The sequence below is a fragment of the Hypanus sabinus genome, chromosome Y (genome assembly GCF_030144855.1).
Source record: "Hypanus sabinus isolate sHypSab1 chromosome Y, sHypSab1.hap1, whole genome shotgun sequence".
Lineage (NCBI taxonomy): Eukaryota > Metazoa > Chordata > Chondrichthyes > Myliobatiformes > Dasyatidae > Hypanus > Hypanus sabinus.
This window is the reverse complement of record NC_082740.1, coordinates 1,125,001-1,135,000: the sequence shown is the minus strand read 5'-3', so window position 1 is coordinate 1,135,000 and position 10,000 is coordinate 1,125,001.

Below are 10,000 nucleotides of genomic sequence, written 5' to 3'. Positions count from 1 at the left end.
ACGCACACAGACACACACACACATACACACAGACACACACACACTCACTCTCACACATACACACACTCACCCACTCACACACACACACTTACACACACACACACTCCCACACTCACACACTCACACACTCAAAAACACACACACTCACACAAACACACTCTGACACATGCATGCACACACAGACACACACACAAGCACACACACTCACATACACACACTCACATACGCACACACACAGACACACTCACACACTCAAAGGCACACGCACAAACATATACACACACATGCATACAGACACACACACACAGACATACACACACACACACAGACACGCACAATCACACAGACACACACACACAGACACACTCACACATACACGCAGACACACAGACACACATACACAGACACGCACACAGACACACACAGACACACAGACACGCACAATCACACAGACACACACACAGACACACACACACACACATACACACAGACACACACACACTCACACTCACACACACAGACACACACACACTCACACACTCACACTCACACACACATACACTCACCTACACTCACACATACACTCTCACACACTGAGACACTCACTCACATACACACACACACACACACTCACACACACACACACACTCACACACAGACACACACTCTCACACACACACACACTCTCACACACAGACACTCACAGACACACACTCACACACACATACACACACACGCACACACACTCACACACACATACACAGACACACACTCACACACAGACTCACAATTACACACACACCCCCACACACACAGACACACACACAAACACACAGACACTCACATACACACACTTGCACACACTCTCACACACACACTCACACACACACTCACACACACACTCTCACACACACAGACACACACATACTCACACGCACACAGAGACACAAACACATAGACATACACACACACAGACACACACACACGTACACGCAGACACACACACACACGCACACTCACACACACATACACAGACACGCACACAGACACACACACACACATACACACTCACACACACAGACACACACACACTCAGTGACACACGCACAGACACTTACACACACATGCATACAGATACACACACACACAGACATAAACACACACACAGACACGCACACTCACACAGACACACACACAGACACACACACACACGTACACACAGACACACACACACCCACACACACAGACACACACACACACACACTCACACACTCACACTCACACACACATACACACACACACTCACTCACACACTCACTCATTCAAACTCACACTCACACACATACACAGACACACACACATTCACACACACAGACACACGCACACACACACACTCCCACTCACACACACATACACACATACACACACGCACACACACATGCACAGACACACACAGACACACACTCACACACACACACTCAAACACACACTCTCTCACACACAGACACACGCACTCACACACACACACTCAGAGGCACACGCACAGACATATACACACACATGCATTCAGACACACACACACAGACATACACACACACAGACACGCCCACTCACACAGACACACACACAAACACCCACCCACGCACACACACTCACACTCACACACACACTCTCTCACACACAGACATTCACACACACACACTCACACACACAGACACACACACAGATACTCACTCACACACACACACTCACACACATACACTCACACACACATACATAGACACACACACAGACACACACACTCACACACAAGCTCACTCACTCACACACTCACACAAACAGACACTCACACATACTCACACACACACAGAGACACACACAGACATACACACACACACACACTCACAGACACAGACACACACACACATATACACACAGACACACACACATACACAGACACACACACACAGTCACACTCACACACACATACACAGACACACACACAGACATTCACACACAGACACACACACACAGACACACACACACAGACACACACACACATACACACAGACACACACAAACACCCACACACACACACACACTCACACTCACACACACAGACACACACACACTCACACACTCACACTCACACACACATACACTCACCTACTCTCACCCATACACTCTCACACACACAGACACACACACTCACACACACACACACACACTTACAGACACACACACACACTCACACACTCACACTCACACACACAGACACACCTACCCTCACACTCACACTCTCACACAGAGACACTCACACACACTCACACACACACTCACTTACAGACACACACACACAGACACGCACACTCACACAGACACACACACATACACACAGACACACACACACATACAGACACACTCACACATACAAACAGACACACACACACTCACACACTCACACACACACAGACTCACACACACTCACTCACACAAACTCACACACACAGACACACACATACTCACTCACACAAACTCACACTCACACACATACACAGACACACACCCCCACACACACAGACACACACAAACACGCAGACACTCACATACACACACTTACACACACTCTCACACACACACTCACACACACACTCTCACACACACAGACACACACATACTCACACGCACACAGAGACATACACATAGACATACACACACACACGCACACACGCACAGACACACTCACACATACACGCAGACACACAGACACACATACACAGACACACACACACATACACACAGACACACACACACTCACACTCACACATACACACACTCACCCACTCACACACACACACTTACACACACACACACTCCCACACTCACACACTCACACACACTCAAAAACACACACACTCACACAAACACACTGACACATGCATGCACACACAGACACACACACAAGCACACACACTCACATACACGCACTCACATACGCACACACACAGACACACTCACACACTCAAAGGCACACGCACAAACATATACACACACATGCATACAGACACACACACACAGACATACACACACACACACAGACACGCACAATCACACAGACACACACACAAACACCCACCCACGCACACACACTCACACTCACACACACACTCTCTCACACACAGACATTCACACACACACACTCACACACACAGACACACACACAGATACTCACTCACACACACACACTCACACACATACACTCACACACACATACATAGACACACACACTGACACACACACTCACACACGCTCACTCACTCACACACTCACACAAACAGACACTCACACATACTCACACACACACAGAGACACACACAGACATACACACACACACACTCACAGACACAGACACACACACACATATACACACAGACACACACACATACACAGACACACACACACAGTCACACTCACACACACATACACAGACACACACACAGACATTCACACACAGACACACACACACAGACACACACACACATACACACAGACACACACAAACACCCACACACACACACACACTCACACTCACACACACAGACACACACACACTCACACACTCACACTCACACACACATACACTCACCTACTCTCACCCATACACTCTCACACACACAGACACACACACTCACACACACACACACACTTACAGACACACACACACACTCACACACACACTCACACACACAGACACTCACCTACCCTCACACTCACACTCTCACACAGAGACACTCACACACACTCACACACACACTCACTTACAGACACACACACACAGACACGCACACTCACACAGACACACACACATACACACAGACACACACACACATACAGACACACTCACACATACAAACAGACACACACACACTCACACACTCACACACACAGACTCACACACACTCACTCACACAAACTCACACTCACACACATACACAGACACACACACACACAGACACACGCACGCTCACACACACTCACACACACACACTCACACACACTCACACACACACTCCCACACACACTCTCACACACACAGACACACACATACTCACTCACACAAACTCACACTCACACACATACACAGACACACACCCCCACACACACAGACACACACAAACACACAGACACTCACATACACACACTTACACACTCTCACACACACACTCACACACACACTCTCACACACACAGACACACACATACTCACACGCACACAGAGACATACACATAGACATACACACACACACGCACACACGCACAGACACACTCACACATACACGCAGACACACAGACACACATACACAGACACGCACACAGACACACACACACATACACACAGACACACACACACTCACACTCACACATACACACACTCACCCACTCACACACACACACTTACACACACACACACTCCCACACTCACACACTCACACACACTCAAAAACACACACACTCACACAAACACACTGACACATGCATGCACACACAGACACACACACAAGCACACACACTCACATACACGCACTCACATACGCACACACACAGACACACTCACACACTCAAAGGCACACGCACAAACATATACACACACATGCATACAGACACACACACACAGACATACACACACACACAGACACGCACAATCACACAGACACACACACACAGACACACTCACACATACACGCAGACACACAGACACACATACACAGACACGCACACAGACACACACAGACATACACACACAGACACACAGACACGCACAATCACACAGACACACACACAGACACACACACACACACACATACACACAGACACACACACACTCACACTCACACACACTCACACACACACTCACACACACATACACTCACCTACACTCACACATACACTCTCACACACTCAGACACTCACTCACATACACACACACACACACACTCACACACAGACACACACACTCACACACACACACTCTCTCACACACAGACACTCACAGACACACACTCACACACACATACACACACACGCACACACTCTCACACACACATACACAGACACACACTCACACACAGACTCACAATTACACACACACCCCCACACACACAGACACACACACAAACACACAGACACTCACATACACACACTTGCACACACTCTCACACACACACTCACACACACACTCACACACACACAGACACACACATACTCACACGCACACAGAGACACACACATAGACATACACACACACAGACACACACATACACATACACACACACACGCACACACGCACAGACACACTCACACATACACGCAGACACATAGACACACATACACAGACACACAAACAGACACACACACAAACACCCACCCACGCACACACACTCACACTCACACACACACTCTCTCACACACAGACATTCACACACACACACTCACACACACAGACACACACAGATACTCACTCACACACACACACTCACACACACATACATAGACACACACACAGACACACACACTCACACACAAGCTCACACTCACACACTCACACAAACAGACACTCACACATACTCACACACACACAGAGACACACACAGACATACACACACACACACACTCACAGACACAGACACACACACACATATACACACAGACACACACACATACACAGACACACACACACAGTCACACTCACACACACATACACAGACACACACACAGACATTCACACACAGACACACACACACAGACACACACACACATACACACAGACACACACAAACACCCACACACACACACACACTCACACTCACACACACAGACACACACACACTCACACACTCACACTCACACACACATACACTCACCTACTCTCACCCATACACTCTCACACACACAGACACACACACTCACACACACACACACACACTTACAGACACACACACACACTCACACACTCACACTCACACACACAGACACTCACCTACCCTCACACTCACACTCTCACACAGAGACACTCACACACACTCACACACACACTCACTTACAGACACACACACACAGACACGCACACTCACACAGACACACACACATACACACAGACACACACACACATACAGACACACTCACACATACAAACAGACACACACACACTCACACACTCACACACACAGACTCACACACACTCACTCACACAAACTCACACTCACACACATACACAGACACACACACACACAGACACACGCACGCTCACACACACTCACACACACACACTCACACACACTCACACACACACTCCCACACACACTCTCACACACACAGACACACACATACTCACTCACACAAACTCACACTCACACACATACACAGACACACACCCCCACACACACAGACACACACAAACACACAGACACTCACATACACACACTTACACACTCTCACACACACACTCACACACACACTCTCACACACACAGACACACACATACTCACACGCACACAGAGACATACACATAGACATACACACACACACGCACACACGCACAGACACACTCACACATACACGCAGACACACAGACACACATACACAGACACGCACACAGACACACACACACATACACACAGACACACACACACTCACACTCACACATACACACACTCACCCACTCACACACACACACTTACACACACACACACTCCCACACTCACACACTCACACACACTCAAAAACACACACACTCACACAAACACACTGACACATGCATGCACACACAGACACACACACAAGCACACACACTCACATACACGCACTCACATACGCACACACACAGACACACTCACACACTCAAAGGCACACGCACAAACATATACACACACATGCATACAGACACACACACACAGACATACACACACACACAGACACGCACAATCACACAGACACACACACACAGACACACTCACACATACACGCAGACACACAGACACACATACACAGACACGCACACAGACACACACAGACATACACACACAGACACACAGACACGCACAATCACACAGACACACACACAGACACACACACACACACACATACACACAGACACACACACACTCACACTCACACACACTCACACACACACTCACACACACATACACTCACCTACACTCACACATACACTCTCACACACTCAGACACTCACTCACATACACACACACACACACACTCACACACAGACACACACACTCACACACACACACTCTCTCACACACAGACACTCACAGACACACACTCACACACACATACACACACACGCACACACTCTCACACACACATACACAGACACACACTCACACACAGACTCACAATTACACACACACCCCCACACACACAGACACACACACAAACACACAGACACTCACATACACACACTTGCACACACTCTCACACACACACTCACACACACACTCACACACACACAGACACACACATACTCACACGCACACAGAGACACACACATAGACATACACACACACAGACACACACATACACATACACACACACACGCACACACGCACAGACACACTCACACATACACGCAGACACACAGACACACATACACAGACACACAAACAGACACACACACAAACACCCACCCACGCACACACACTCACACTCACACACACACTCTCTCACACACAGACATTCACACACACACACTCACACACACAGACACACACAGATACTCACTCACACACACACACTCACACACACATACATAGACACACACACAGACACACACACTCACACACAAGCTCACACTCACACACTCACACAAACAGACACTCACACATACTCACACACACACAGAGACACACACAGACATACACACACACACACACTCACAGACACAGACACACACACACATATACACACAGACACACACACATACACAGACACACACACACAGTCACACTCACACACACATACACAGACACACACACAGACATTCACACACAGACACACACACACAGACACACACACACATACACACAGACACACACAAACACCCACACACACACACACACTCACACTCACACACACAGACACACACACACTCACACACTCACACTCACACACACATACACTCACCTACTCTCACCCATACACTCTCACATACACAGACACACACACTCACACACACACACACACACTTACAGACACACACACACACTCACACACTCACACTCACACACACAGACACTCACCTACCCTCACACTCACACTCTCACACAGAGACACTCACACACACTCACACACACACTCACTTACAGACACACACACACAGACACGCACACTCACACAGACACACACACATACACACAGACACACACACACATACAGACACACTCACACATACAAACAGACACACACACACTCACACACTCACACACACAGACTCACACACACTCACTCACACAAACTCACACTCACACACATACACAGACACACACACACACAGACACACGCACGCTCACACACACTCACACACACACACTCACACACACTCACACACACACTCCCACACACACTCTCACACACACAGACACACACATACTCACTCACACAAACTCACACTCACACACATACACAGACACACACCCCCACACACACAGACACACACAAACACACAGACACTCACATACACACACTTACACACACTCTCACACACACACTCACACACACACTCTCACACACACAGACACACACATACTCACACGCACACAGAGACATACACATAGACATACACACACACACGCACACACGCACAGACACACTCACACATACACGCAGACACACAGACACACATACACAGACACGCACACAGACACACACACACATACACACAGACACACACACACTCACACTCACACATACACACACTCACCCACTCACACACACACACTTACACACACACACACTCCCACACTCACACACTCACACACACTCAAAAACACACACACTCACACAAACACACTGACACATGCATGCACACACAGACACACACACAAGCACACACACTCACATACACGCACTCACATACGCACACACACAGACACACTCACACACTCAAAGGCACACGCACAAACATATACACACACATGCATACAGACACACACACACAGACATACACACACACACAGACACGCACAATCACACAGACACACACACACAGACACACTCACACATACACGCAGACACACAGACACACATACACAGACACGCACACAGACACACACAGACATACACACACAGACACACAGACACGCACAATCACACAGACACACACACAGACACACACACACACACACATACACACAGACACACACACACTCACACTCACACACACAGACACACACACACTCACACACACACTCACACACACATACACTCACCTACACTCACACATACACTCTCACACACTCAGACACTCACTCACATACACACACACACACACACTCACACACAGACACACACACTCACACACACACACTCTCTCACACACAGACACTCACAGACACACACTCACACACACATACACACACACGCACACACTCTCACACACACATACACAGACACACACTCACACACAGACTCACAATTACACACACACCCCCACACACACAGACACACACACAAACACACAGACACTCACATACACACACTTGCACACACTCTCACACACACACTCACACACACACTCACACACACACAGACACACACATACTCACACGCACACAGAGACACACACATAGACATACACACACACACGTACACGCAGACACACAGACACACATACACAGACACGCACACAGACACACACACACATACACACAGACACACACACTCACACTCACACACACAGACACACACACACACTCACACACTCACAC